This window comes from Peromyscus leucopus, chromosome 5 (assembly GCF_004664715.2).
Source record: "Peromyscus leucopus breed LL Stock chromosome 5, UCI_PerLeu_2.1, whole genome shotgun sequence".
Taxonomy (NCBI): domain Eukaryota; kingdom Metazoa; phylum Chordata; class Mammalia; order Rodentia; family Cricetidae; genus Peromyscus; species Peromyscus leucopus.
Genome location: NC_051067.1, coordinates 105568975 through 105583102, shown reverse-complemented (window position 1 = coordinate 105583102; position 14128 = coordinate 105568975). Strand labels below are relative to the sequence as shown.

At 50.4% G+C, this 14128-nt stretch overlaps 1 protein-coding gene across 1 annotated transcript in view; it reads right to left on the bottom strand.

The window, feature by feature from the left end:
• Bean1 (brain expressed associated with NEDD4 1) overlaps window positions 1-10008 on the bottom strand; it is a 50290-nt gene extending 40282 nt beyond the window's left edge. The window contains exon 1 of the mRNA XM_028884365.2: window positions 9840-10008. The gene's annotated coding sequence lies outside the window, so the exon portion shown is untranslated. The remainder of the gene's footprint in view (window positions 1-9839) is intronic.
• Window positions 10009-14128: the final 4120 nt, after the last annotated feature.

Genomic DNA, 14128 nt, shown 5'->3' with positions numbered 1-14128 from the left:
AGCCAGGGCTATTAACTTCTAAGCCATCTCTCCAGCCTCCCAAAATGCACTTTTGGGGGTGACTGAGTAGGACCATGGGTATTGAGTCCAGGGCAAACAGCCTGCCCCTTCCCCCAGTCTCAGAGGCCACTAGCCTCCCTGACGCTGGGGTCACACACCATGTGGCCAGAAGTTACCTGTGGGAGTCACACCCAGAGGTTCTCAGCCTCATCTCACTTAAGAGCCCCTTTCCACAGGTGTTTTCTGTTCCAAACAGGCACAGAGTTTGGAAGGAACCCATTGGCTGAGCATACTGCGTGGAAACACTAGCATTTCTGTTTAGTAAGTGAACAAGGGAGCTGTCTGTGGGCTGCCTTGCTCTTCTCCCTGATCCTTTAATACTAAAGTCAATGCAGCCACTTCCTGGCACTGACTCTGGCCAAAGCGCTTCACCTCCCTGAACCTCATATCCTTCCTGGGAAAGTGGGGATAAGCTTGGAACAAGCTTCAGGAGGACCTGGCATGTGTGACAGGTCTCCTGGTGCTCTCTTTGTTCTCTGTGGAGTCAGGAGGAATGCAGCTCATCTGGGGACACCTCTGTAGCCAGTGACTTGCCACTCACCTCTCAACACTATTCAGCTTTCCCAGTGTGAGCCTAGGCTGGCCTGACATCCACTCTTGGTCTCCATAGAAACCAAGGGAGAGTTTTGACCTAGGGAGGGAGGGTAGGAGGTGAGCTCTCAGGCTGCTAAGAGAACCAATTTACACACCAGAAGATTAGAGCAGAACTTTAAGGCCTGTGACCTTTGCTTTCGAAGATTACACGTGAGGAGAACTGATGTCTGCATTCCTGTTTGTGGATGTACAGAGGGTACTATGTCTGTGTGTACATACACACATGTGTATGTAAAGGAGGGCATGTGAGTAAGCTCACAACTCATACATGTGTATGTTAAGGAGGGCACATGAGTGAGTTGACAACTCATCCTATTGCTTCAGAGAGATGTGTGTATGTGTGTGTGTGTGTGTGTGTGTGTGTACATATGTGCACACATACATGCTTGTGCATGCCTGTACGTGTGTGAAGGCCAGAGGAAGACATCAGGTGTCCTGTTCTAGCATTCATTCTCTACCCTGTTCCCTTTAAACACAGTCTCTCATTGAACCTGGAGCCAGCAAGCCCCAGAGATCCCGTCTTTATCACCACCCCAGCTTTGGGGTTTGGGATTATAAGCATACATGGCCACGCCTGGCTTTTTTTTTTTTTTTTTTTTTTTAATGCGGGTGCTGGGATCCTAAGTCAGGTCCTCATGCTTACAGAGAAAGCCTCTTATTCACTGAGCCATTTCTCCAGTCCTTGAAGAAATCTCTTTTAAAGACAAAATGGATGTGTCAATCCCTTGCTCGGACCCCTTCACAGCTCCCCTACACCTTTACTCACTCCAGCATCCACAACCCTGGGGTCTTCCTAACTCTCCAGTGCACTGGCAAAATGCAGGCATTTAATAAGTGCATGCTGAAGGTACTTCCTGAAGCGCTGCTCCTGGGGACACCAGACGCCATGGAGAGGTACAGATCATCTTCTCTTGAGGGGCTTCCCTCAGGGTGCCGCCTCTCTGGGAGGACTCTCTGGAGCCACTGGTTCTTCTCACTGACCCTGGAGACTCTGAGGTGAAGGCTGATGATTCTCAGAGTATGGGGAGGATGGATGTCTCACAGTCCAGGGCCTAGAACTCCTGTATTACATGTGGTCAACAGCTCAAGTAGACAGTCCTATGTAGGAGACTTTGGGGACACGTGGCTCTACACATGTGGTTTACATTAGCCGAACACTTGTTAAGTGCCACCTAGAGTCACCTGCCCTATTGGGACAGGACCTTAGAGAAGAGGACTATCATTTCAATTTTGCAGATGAGCAAACAGAGGCTTGAGGTGGTTTCTTGCTCAAGGTCACAGACAAGAGATCAAGGAAGAGCTGTGTACACAGGACCCTGCCACTCCTGGTACCCCTCACTTACTACCTGTGGCATCCCTGGAGATCTGTGGCCCTTGGTGTTCTGGTTAGCTCACGGTCAGGCTACAGTGCGTCTCTTGGACTTTGGGGCTGTTTTCTCTCCCTGGCATACTGCTCTTGGCCCATCTACTTGGAGAACTTCCATGGTGCCATCAAATCCCAGCTTTCAAGAGCTCTTTGTGAGGCTTCCTTGACTGCTGGTGACAGATCACTAACAATGGGGGTGCTTCCCCAGCATGTGGACATCCTTGACACCAACTCTAAATGATCCTAAACACAGAGCATCTTGGGAACATGGAAGGTCAGCACGGTCTGTACACACTAGCTTGGGGGCTCAGTTTAAAGGACATTTTCAAAAGTATCTGGAATGTTGGGATAAGCCAACCTATGCCTGATACTAACATATGGTACTATGTAGAGACAGCCTTCAAGTGATGCTCCACGTGCCAAGAGGCAGGCCTTCTCTGTGCAGAGTCCATCATCTCCATATATCCTGTTGCCTATTGTGACACTGATGTTTGTCACAGCCAGGGCCACCATTCTCTGCACCGTGGACCACAGCTAACACTTTACACATGGCCTCTGGCTGCACTTTCCCAGCACCCAGCCCATCCGGGCTTGCAAGGGGTCCCCTCAGATCCTTGGCAACATAAGGAATAGCTTTTCTTATCATATGAAATTTTCTTTTCTTGTTTCTCTTATTATTTTTTTTTTTAAGGCCACATCTCCTATGTAGCCCATGCTGGCCTTGAACTCAAGACCCTCCTGCTTCAAGCCTTTTGAACACTGGGTTACAGATGTGTGCCACTGCACCTAGGGCCCCATGCATGATAGGCAAACACTCTTTTCCTGACCCATATCCCTAGTCTTCAAGAGGGGTTCTTTGGACTCTAAAGAAGCAGCAAGATGTTCAACCTCCCAGTCTATTTTCTCCTCCTTCTGCCCACTAGAGAATCTCCAAGTGACCCACGGGAAAACCACTGCCTGGTTCATCAGACATTCTGTTTGGGCAAAACTCTGTTGTAGTCCTCAGGAGAAAGGGGCTGGATGCATGGTGTCTGTGTGAACTAGTACCCACCCAGGTCCCTGCATGTGAACAGAGCCGTGGCATAGTGATGGAAGCAGCTGAACAAGCCTGGCTCAGGTGGCTGAGACCATGGTTTTCAGTCTGTAGGGAGCGCACCCCACCTGTCCTGGAGAGCGTGGGCCCATTTGAGGTCACCATTACCCTGCCCGCCTCTCTCTCTGAGCCCAGCATCAGACACTCAGCTTTTTCCTGCTGTGACTCATCTCTGACTGGATTGTCTGGCTGGGAATGCAAGAGAGGGTGGGCGGGCAGCACTCCAGGCTTTGAAGTGGCTGAATGGTGTGTGGCTAGACCACGTCATTTGTACATCCCTTTATGTTCCTGCTCCTGGCATACCTCCACGCTGGGCTTGTGGGACACTCAGACCTGGATAAAGGAGGGCGTGGGATCTACTGGGGAGTACTTCCAGGGGAGACTCAGAACCAAGACTGCAGCTGGACCCGGGAGCCAGCTGCCTCACGGAAGAGGACAGCAGACAAGGAAGGGCTTTGGGAATGGGCTGGAGCTCTTGCCATGTCATCGAGGCCAGGTGACATACTGGGCCACTGCTGTCCCATGCTGACAGCTTTCCAAGTCCTCAATATGAACCTCAGCTTTAGAGATGACAGAAAGGGGCCTGGCAAGGGGGTGAGCCACCTTGCCCAAAGAGGGCTCCTAGGAAGATTCATAGCCGGACAGCCACTGTTTCCCAAAGACCTCTCTGGGCTTAGGGTGACCCTGAACAACAGGCGATGGGTGAGAGGCCTCTCACTGGTTCCATGTGTACCAGGTCTTGAGAGTTGCAGATGGAGTCAATCTTGGACCGGCTGTGTCTACCCACACACCTCTCCGGCTACAGGTGGTCATGTATGTTAGATGACAGGGAGACAGGACAGAGGCAGGTGTGCAGGTTTAGATAAAGCAGCTACAGTGGGCTTTGGGAGGAGGGTGATAGGTGAGCAGAGGTAAGAGACAGTCAGCCAGCTGGGTGGGTCCCTGCGGGAGGGGGAGACTCCAGTTAAGCAAAGGGCTCCAATGCCCTGGGTGGGAAAGTGCAGTGGTGAGTTTGACAGACACTGGCCCTGAGATAAGAGGGTGAGAAAGGGGATTGGTGATCAGGGTTCTGAGTCTGCTCAGGTGCAGAGGAGAGAACTGCAGACTGTAGGTGTTAAGTGCCATCGCTAACCTAGCACCCAGCCTGGCTCCCAGAAAGTGCACAGTGACTACGGAGTGAATGAATGACATCATCTCATAGGGCTTTGTTCCCTAGGTCTGTGGGTGGGCATGTGATCACTCAGAGCAGGAAGGAAGTGAGAAATTTTCCTGGACTTGGTTAGACGCTCTGCTCTTGCAAGAGCGCTATCCACCATACCCAGCAGGTCTGACACCAGCAACAGAACTCTATACTGTCACAGGAAAGGACCCAGCTGGGGACTTCCTCAATGGGGAGGTTCAGGCCTCCATAAGTGCTGCTACAGTCCCACACTATTTATCCTGTGGTTAAAGGCAGGAGAATGAACTCAGCAGTGGGGGGAGGAAGAGTGGGGGAGGGCAATGGCCACAGAGGTGGGCAAGAGGCCTTGAAGCTTGCTGGCAGGTGCCTGAGTTCTCATGTTATAAGAGACAGGGCATGTGAGCACCTCTGATTCTCTGGGCAACATCTGGCCACATGTGTGCTGTACTGGATTGGTCAAGATCTGTCTGGAGGTTTTTGGATCTCTACTTGCCCTAATTTACCAGAATCGTGTTCCTCTATAGCAATGGTTCTCAACCTTCCTAATGCTGGAACCCGTTAATATACCTCATGTTGTGGTGACTCTCAACCATAAAATTATTTTCATTGATACTTCAAAACTGTTATTTTGCTACTGTTATGAATCATAATGTAAATAGTTTTTTGAGACACAGGTTTGGCAAGGGGGTCATGATCCACAGGTTGAGAACCACCGTTCTACAGGGTCAAATCCCACCACTGTGGCCAAGACATAGAGGTCTGATGTCCTGTGCAACTTCATGAGCTTGGCCATCTGCAAGCTGGCCTGGTCCTGCCCAAGAGTACACTGAAGCCTGACTCAGGGCTCGGTGACATCAGAAGAGACCAGGCAGGTGTTAATTATAGCAATAAAATATGACATAATCCCAATGTGGCCACCAATAGGAGAGGACAGACTAAACAAATTATGGCATGCAGTTATAGTGGAATATTATGTAGTCATGAAATCATGTTTTTCAAAAATTTTAATAACATATATACTCTCAGTATAATGTTAAATGTAAAAAGAATCCTGATTATTTTAGAAAAAATAAACAGGTTATAGAACTGTGCATGATCCTTATTTTGTAGAAGAAAATCCCAGTGGAAACATTCATACACAGCAAAAGATTAGGATGGAAATAGAATACACTGGAGGGATTAAGGAGAGTTTTTCATGTATTTTATATTTTTTATGGTATCTGAAATTTTCTACAGTGAAACATATTGATTTTATAATCTGAAAGATCATCAAAATGATTCAGAAAAGAACCTCTTGTGGTAGAAAGTAACTGGATAAAAATTCAAGGCCAGTTCATTGAAAAAGGCTAAAGCTAATTTGCCTTTGAACTTTTCTTTTATTACTGAGAAGTTGGTTTTTTCTTTTTCTTTTTCTTTTTCTTTTTTTTTTTTTTTTCAAGACAGGGTTTCTCTGTGTAGCTTTGGAGCCTGTCCTGGATCTCGCTCTGTAGACCAGGCTGGCCTCTGCCTCCCGAGCACTGGGGTTAAAGGCGTGCGCCACCACCGCCTGGCTGTTTTTTTCTTTTTTAAGTTAGCTCACCATCTAATTTGCTGATAAGAAGGTTCATAAAGACACTGGAAAAGTAATCTTTGCTCGTGGTATGGGGGATTGACCTCAGGGTCTTGTGTATGTGACACAAGAGATCTACTAGAGCTACATCGACCGCAACCCTCGGATTCTTTTAAACATTTTTATTTTTATTTTTGTCACTAAATAACGCAGGTCGGCACTGACCTCACTCTGTGGCCCAGAGTTGCCATGAGCCCATGATGTCCTTGTCTCAGCCTACAGAGCGGTTGGGATTACCGTTTGCATCACCAGGCTCTGTAATCTTCATTCCTTTTAACAAGCATCAAATTATCCCTGATACTTACACAAGTCTCTTTTTAAAGGATTTCTTCTTCTTTTCTGTGTGCCTGTGTGTGTACATATGCTCATGTGTGCAAATGCGTGTGTGCCTTGGAGGTCAGAGGAGGGCATGAGCTCTCATCGAGCTGGAGTTTTGGGTGCCTCTGCTGGTGTGGGTGCTGGGAACCTTGGAGGTCAGAGGAGGGCATGAGATCTCATCGAGCTGGAGTTTCGGGTGCCTCTGCTGGTGTGGGTGCTGGGAACCAAACTCTGCTCTTCTGCCAGAAGAGCAGCAAGCGCTCCTAACCACTGAGCCATTTTTTTTTTCCAGCTCCTGAAGCAAGTCGTGTTTGCCAAATATTTGAGGGAATGGTGTCTCCCATGCTGTAACATTTTGTTTTTAATCAGTCTGAACACTTGGCAAGAATAATAAAAGTAGCAGACCTCCTGTTTTGCACGACACCTTATGATTTTGCAAAGCATACTAAATGTTGAGTGCCATTCCGGTCTCAGGAGACATCCCAGTGAGTGGTATTGCTGAGGGAAGGTAACAGACAAATAAGGGCTATAGATGTTGGAGGTGGTAAGTGCTGCAGAGGAAACTGAAGAGGTGTAGATAATGAGTGGGAGACTGCTCTTTTAAGTCAATTCGACTAAATGAGTTTGATAATTGTTTGAACAGAAAAAAAAAAAGGAGTGTCTAAAAATGTGATAGCCCGTGGACTTATAGTAAGCACCTTCATTTTCAGCCCTCAGACACAAAATGATTAAAGAGCTCCATGGAGAGATCATCTTGATAACTAACTGCATGTCACTGGAGTTAAAACGTGCTAATTATCAATTTCACAAACTCATGTAAAATTACAGTGAGTCACAGTGATGTTAAGTATTCTATACCTAGCTCCAGTCCTTAACCTTCCAGAGCCTCGGTATTCTTCACTGACACCGTGGGGATGGTTATAGGATGTGCCTCCCTGCTTCTACTCTACCAGAATGTTGTCGTCTGAAATCAAAGAGAAAATGCCCCGTGCTTATAAATTCAAGTGTGGGGGTGTTTACAACACAGAGGTGGCAGCGGCCCTGGCCAACGTCCACTGGACGCAGTCACATGCCTCCGATGCGTTAGTTCTTTAGTCTTTGCAACTGTCCTGACAGGTGTGCAATCAACACTCACTCCATTTTCAAGACAACACTGAGGCTGTGAAAGGGAGGCCACCTGCCCAGAATCAAATGCCGTAAACTTGGCCTCTAGCTCCAAGAGCTGTGCTCACAGTCACAAAACTACCTTCTGCTCACTTACCCAGGGGCAAGCCTCCCTGGTCGCAGTTTCCCTTTTAGGAAGCTGCAAGCTGATTAGTGCCTTCCTGTGCCCTGCCCCATGCTTGGTGCACTTTTGTGACCAGGGTTTCAAATGACAGTGATGTCCTCTGAGGGTGTCCAGCTGATTATTGCCAAAGACCCACGATCATCCCACATCCCCATCACGTTCTCTATCAGCTGCGCTCCAAATACTGAGTGAAGCAGCAGAACAAACCTAATTAGCTGCTGATGAACTCCTTTGGGAAGAGGAGGGGAAAGGGTTATAGAAGTTGCAGGGAATGGGACACCCTAGTGAGTGAATGGGGGAGGGATGGAGGAGGTTACAAAAGAAGGAGAGAGGGACTTCTGAGAGAAGAACCCCAAGGAGGCAGCCATTCTGTCTAGCAACAGGTGGACACATTTCCTGATTTCATTCCAGTTCTAGGTGGCAGGGACATGGGTGTCCTTTATTTCTTTCCACCAATGCTCCTTGCCCCTACATCGGACCTGCTTCCTTGCCCCTATGGATGCTCATATTTTCCCCAAGCCCTGGGCATCTGACTGGTCTGCTCTGGGCCTAAGGCCCCAGCTGTCCAGACTCAGTAGGATCCTGTCCAGCAAACAGGGCAGCTCTTAAATTCAAAACATGCTATCTGTCACTAGCTCCAATTCCTTTATCAGGTCTATCATGGTCCTGTGACCTACTGGCCCGGGACAGACACATCATGGTCAGCAAGGAATCAACACAGAGGGTACCCTTCTGACTCATGGTGACCTCACTGTCCCGCTGACTGGGCTTCTTGTTACCTGTTGGAACCATCACTGTGGCTCACCTAAGCCACCCCGTAGAAGGCGATCCTCCCTTCACCCAAACCAGAGTGGACAAAGGTGTGCGTACAGAGTATGAACGATCATGTGGGGTGTCTCAGCCTGGGGCAGCAAGTATCAGCCACAGGAAAAAGGGCAGGGCACCCCTGGTAGTGAGTGAGCCTCTTACCACCCGCACAGAGGCATAGAGAGGGGGTTTGGGCAGGGCAGAGGATGCCAGCAAGTGCTTGAGAAAGAAAGGCTAAGAGGAAAGTCTTGCTTTGCAATGAGATGTCAGTAGGCGCTAGGGGAGCTTTGAGGCTTTCTGAGAGGGCAGGAAGGAGGGCAGCATCATGTTCCCTCACACCAGGGAAATTCACTTTGTCTCAGGAAATGACACCTGTGGCCAAATGCAGTCAATATGTCAGGTGCCCCAGAAGAGTCAGCTAATGAGCTGGATTCATCTTCCGAGTTTCTGGTGAGGGTAACTGAAGCTCTGAGAAGTCAAGTTTCTTGCCTGAGATCACACGGCTAGGGAATCAGCCCAGGGTGTTTTATTGGCTACAAAGTTTCTGCACAGTCCACTAACAGAATCATGGGTACTTTTCAAAGAGGGAAACTGAGGTGGTGAAGTCATTGGTTGAAGTAAGCAGTCCTTATAATTGAGAATCTAGAGGGCCCTCTGTTGGCCCTTAGGTGCACTTGGACTCAGTGAATTAAGACTCTTGGAGCCCCCTAATTCTCCGGTAAGTCACTTGTGTTATCCCCTTCCTAGCCTGGGTTTGGCTGCCCATGCGGGCACTGGAGTGGCTGAAGAAGGTAGCCCAGGGTCGACACTACTCGCCTGTTCTCGGACTGAAAAGAGCCCGAAGGACGGCGAGTCAGTTGGGGCAGAGTGGGCATTACCCAGCTTGGGAAGGAATCTGGAGAGAGGTGGCAGTGCCACTCAGCGCTGCGCAGTCAGCGGAACCACCACCTCCGATTCAGCATCGGGTTCTTCCCAAGAGACGCACTTGGGAAAGTCTGCCTTGGGCGGGGAGGGGCAGTGAGGAAGCTCCTTCTGTCCTAGGTGCTACAATATCAGGGGCATGGTCCAGGTGAGCCGCCCGCTGGAGCGTCAAACTTCCTGGCTTAAGTGGTGGGAAAGGGTTCAAGCTCAAACTCCGTAGAACCTCAATCCTTCTCCTCTCCCAACCCAGACAAGAGTGCACTCTAGTGTCTTTTCCTGAGTGGGCTGGTCCGCGACCCTGCAAACCGAGGGCGCGGGGCTGGGGACCCTGTCTTGGGCTTCCACCACCGGAGGATACTCGTTTGAGACTCAGGCAGGCGGGAGACCTCGGGTTCCTTGCATTTCCCGGGGGTTGAGCGGGTCTCTGTGACCCCCTCCAGGATGCGGGAGCAGGAACCGCAGGGGTCCCGGGAAAGCGCTCACTTCCGCGCGCGCTGAGGTTCCGCTCGGGACCGCGTCCCCCGCCGCCCAGCGCGTCCCCGGCCGCGTGTGTAAGCCGCCGGGACCCCCTCCGCGGCCCTCCCGGTGCCCCGCGCCCCTTACTCGGCTTGGCTGCCGCGCTCCGCTCCGTGCGCCGCAGTGCTGGCTCCAGCTTCGGTTCCAGCTCGGGTCCCGCTCGGGCTCCAGCTCCCGCTCGGATGTCGCGGCGCTCGGGCTGGGCTGGGGCGTCGCGCCGCTCCGCCTGGGCCTGCTGTGCGTGCAGGGGCGGGGCGCACCGGCGGGGCCGGGCCGAGCGGACCCGCGCCCGCGATCCCTAAACGAGCCGCTGGCGGCGGTCTCCCGGGCCCTGCCCTGCCCTGCCCTGCCCTGCGGCAGCCCCGCCTCGCCGCCCGTCGCCGTCCCCGCGCCGCCGCTCACGCCACCGTCACCCTCTTGGGTCCTCCTCGGCGGCGGCGCGGCTCCCGGGTCTCAGCTCGGCGGCAGCGCGGCCCGGGTCATTGCTGAGATGGGGACGCGGGGGAGGTGGGAGCGCCGAGCCGCGCCCCTCTGCGCACAGCCAGCCCGACACCCACACAGCGGCGGGCGGGGCAGGGCGGCGAGGAGGCCCAGGGATGCAGGGAGGCCGATGCGCTGGGGCAGACGTGTGAAGGGTGGACAGACAGACAGACACGTGCAGAGAAGGGTGGACCAACCGTATGTCAGGGAAGGTCAGCCAGACAGGCTGGACAGAGACAAGAGCAAAGAGCAGAACGGAGGGTGGGGGCGGCAGGAGGACACAGCCTGCTGGCCTTTGGGATGGACAGAGGAGCCTGTCTGGGCCGCCGGCTCCCAGCTGCTAGAATTCTCTTCTTGTAGGCTTGGTCAAGGCCTCCAATCTGAGATACCAGCAGGTCTATTTTCTTCACCCCTTGCCCACCCGGTGCTCTCTGTCTTGGTGCTCAGTCTTGTCGGACGCAAGCCTGCCTTGGTAGGTTCCTGGCTCAGGGGAGAGACCTGGGTTCCAGCTCTTCCTCTGCATTCACCCCACTTTGGGGGCCTCTGGCATGCCCCACCCCACCCATCCCCAGGCCTTTCTTTTTCATCATTACCACAAGGTCCCTGTTAATTGCACACTTAAATATATTGGTGTGCTCTACAGTTACTGTTAGAATCATTTTGAATATTTATTCCCTTGGAAGAGTCCCGAAAGTGCTGCTGCGTCTGAGTGGGACTGTGGGGGTCTGCACAGGATGACACTTGGTAAATCTGACCAGTGAATCCATGAATTGAGTCATTGCCAACCCTCTAAAGACTTACTTTATTGATGAGAGAGCTGAGGTTTAAAGACGAAAGGACACCCGAAACCCTGACGCCTGCCACTGGCTGGGAAGCGGTTCGCAAAAATAAAACATGATGACAAAGAGCTGAACATGTTGATGATAAAACCTTGGGGAAGCAGAGGTGCCCTGGGGACCTTGTAGAAGAGAAGTGAGCCAGCTGAGGCCCCAACTGGGAGGTGGGGACAGAGCAGCCAGCCTCCAGGAGAAAACAGACTTTGTACCTCAGCTCTGTTAGGCACCATGGCTGCTGTTTCCATGTGGGGAGTCAGGATTAGATCCTCTACCAACCTCCTTGGGCAAGTGTTCATTTGGGACTATGCCTCCTTGACTGGGTCCTTGGTCCTTCGCCATACCTATAGAGGTTCATCTCAGCTCCTTGGGGCTATCATGGAGGACAGGGGAGGCTGAGAAATTTGAACAATGAGGTTAGAATGAAGGATCCTAAGAAATGGCCTGGGTGGACCCTTTGTCCAAATCCAAACCCAAACCAGGGAGCCAGGACTGGAGGCTGACTCCTAGGTCACAGCACTGCCCACTGCACAAAGACAGACCATGGCCCTCTGAGCAGATGGATAGTCTAGTTGTTGAATGCTCACTCTTCGGCAAGCCTGAGTGTGTATGTGTTTTAGGGGTATGGGATGTGGGTGTGGCTCACTTTGAGTGAAAGGACACAGCCCTAAAGAACTCATTGCTTTATACTCCCCACCCTCTCACTTGAGGATCCCCGTTCTGAGAGAACTGTGCCTCAGATCCAAAGGCAGTTTCAAGTCTGGGTCTAGCTTAAAGGAGTTGGAATGTGACCAGATCTCTGTACCCATCCACAAATACATATTAGAGTAGGACACAAGGAAAATGTCAAAGGGAGAAAGAAGAAAACAAAATCATCCACTTTAATACTGTATTTTCTTTCTCCTTAAAAAAAAAGTTTTATAACTCTGCATATATCCTTAACTAGAATGAGCTTGCTGAGTGTGGCCTCTTTCCTCACCTGGGTCACAGTTTGAAGAGCTGCCTAGCACTGTACTTGAGGGCTCCACTGTATTTTATTTTATTGTTTCCCTATTGCTGGACATCTAGTTTGTTTCCCCTTCCTACCTGTAGACATCACTGCAGTGGACGTCCCGGTGGGTAAGTCTGTGCCTGTCTATGAATAGCCTTTGTGCCAGTGGATGCGTCTGTGCTCTTCATGGGCATTGGGGTGCACAGTCATGTCTGGCATCTGCTCTGTCAAGTATCAGGTAGGGATGTTGCTGAGGGGAGCCAGCCCTTCAGGAATTCATGTGGTCATGGTAATGTTTGAACATATGTCCAGAGTCCATGCTGTTAGAATTCCCAGTGCAAAGGATTTGAAGGTGGATAACTGTAAGAGATAACCCAGCTGTCATGGAGGGATTGGTGTTATTATTGAGGGAGTGGCTATCTTCAGAGTGACTTCCTTAGATGTTCCCCTCCCTCATTCTCTTCACCTATGGGATACTTGTAGACATACTATGATTCAGCCCGAAGGCCCTCTCCAAGTGTGACTCTTGACATTGGAATTTTGGGCCTTCAGAGCCACAAGCCAAATGCATTTCTGCCCATTATAAATTACCAGTCTGTTGTATTCCATTGTACAATGAACTAAGTACACTGTCCCGAGAGTCCCCAAAGGCTGGCTGTCAAGACTTACCCTAGAGTGACAGAATACTCAGTCTACCCTAATCACTAACAAGGAACTATCCCATTCCCCAAAGTAATTTCATTTTGTAAAGAATGGGTCCCGCCAGGCAGTGGTGGTGCACGCCTTTAATGCCAGCACTCGGGAGGCAGAGCCTGGCGGATCTCTGTGAGTTCGAGGCCAGCCTGGTCTACTGAGGTTCCAGGACAGGCACCAAAACTACATAGAGAAATCCTGTCTCAGGGAAAAAAAAAAAAAAAGAATGGGTCCCTTAAGTCATCTGGTGCACTGTCTAAAGATCTCTTTTATAGAAGTGTGATGCCAAGTCTTGATCTATATCATAAAGGACCTGAATCTCTACATAGCCTTGACCTTGAGGGTAGGGGCAGAGAGACCAGAAAACTGCCAGTTTGGTGATGAATCTTCCTCTTTCCATATAAATTATCTTGTCGGTGCCCTGAAACTTGTTCTGGTGGCATTAGGGGCTGAGGAAGCAAGATACCTTGCTCGTGTCTGGTGGGAGGTGGTGGGAGAGGGAGCAGTCTTACCTAAAACAAGCTCAGAGGTGACAGCTGACACAGAACGAGAACATTCAGGCGGAAAATACAGAAACACCCATACTCCTTGGGGATAGCTCCATGTATGCTGAGACCTTGGGCAGTTTTGTGTACATAGCCACCCCCCTCCTACCTCCCACCTCCCCACCCCACCCCCTTCACAGATGGAGCGGTCAAGGCCCTCAACAGGTAGTAACTCTCCAGTGCTGGGTAGGCAGCACTAGGAAATAATAAGAGATTTTTAAAAATAGGCAAAAAAGATCCAGGTGTCCTCTAAATTGAATATTGTCATTTGTTTCTCTTGGCTTTGTTCCTGCCGTGGCTACTGTATTATCTGTAAGTTCTAGAAAATGGGCAGTGATGTAAACTTTTCATCTGAGTTAACTCTGAGGCCTGTGGGGGCTGGGCTACAGCTGTGCACGAACACACAGTCTTTGGAGCCTCCATAAGAACAGAGTTTAACATCTTTCGAAAATAAAAAATTAGAGTAATAATCCCAAACAGTGAGTGTCTTTAAGACATTTTCATACATGTGTCATTGTACACTGCTCATATCTACCTCATCACATTCTCTATCTCCCTTCTCTCTCCCACTGGCCCCAGATAGTCCCCCTTCCCTCCCACCCTCCCTCCCTCCTTTTCTCCCTTCCTCACTTCCTTCCTTCTTTCCTTCCCTTCATTGAAGAGAAATGATTTTATTCTTGTGTATGTATTTGTATATGCCATGTGTGCAGGTGCTGTAGGAGGCCAGAAGAGGGCACTAGATTCCCTGGACCTGGAGTTACAAGCATGTATATCTGTGTATGTGGGTATCCCATCCCTTAGGACTGAAGATAGAGATGGTTATGAGCCTTCACG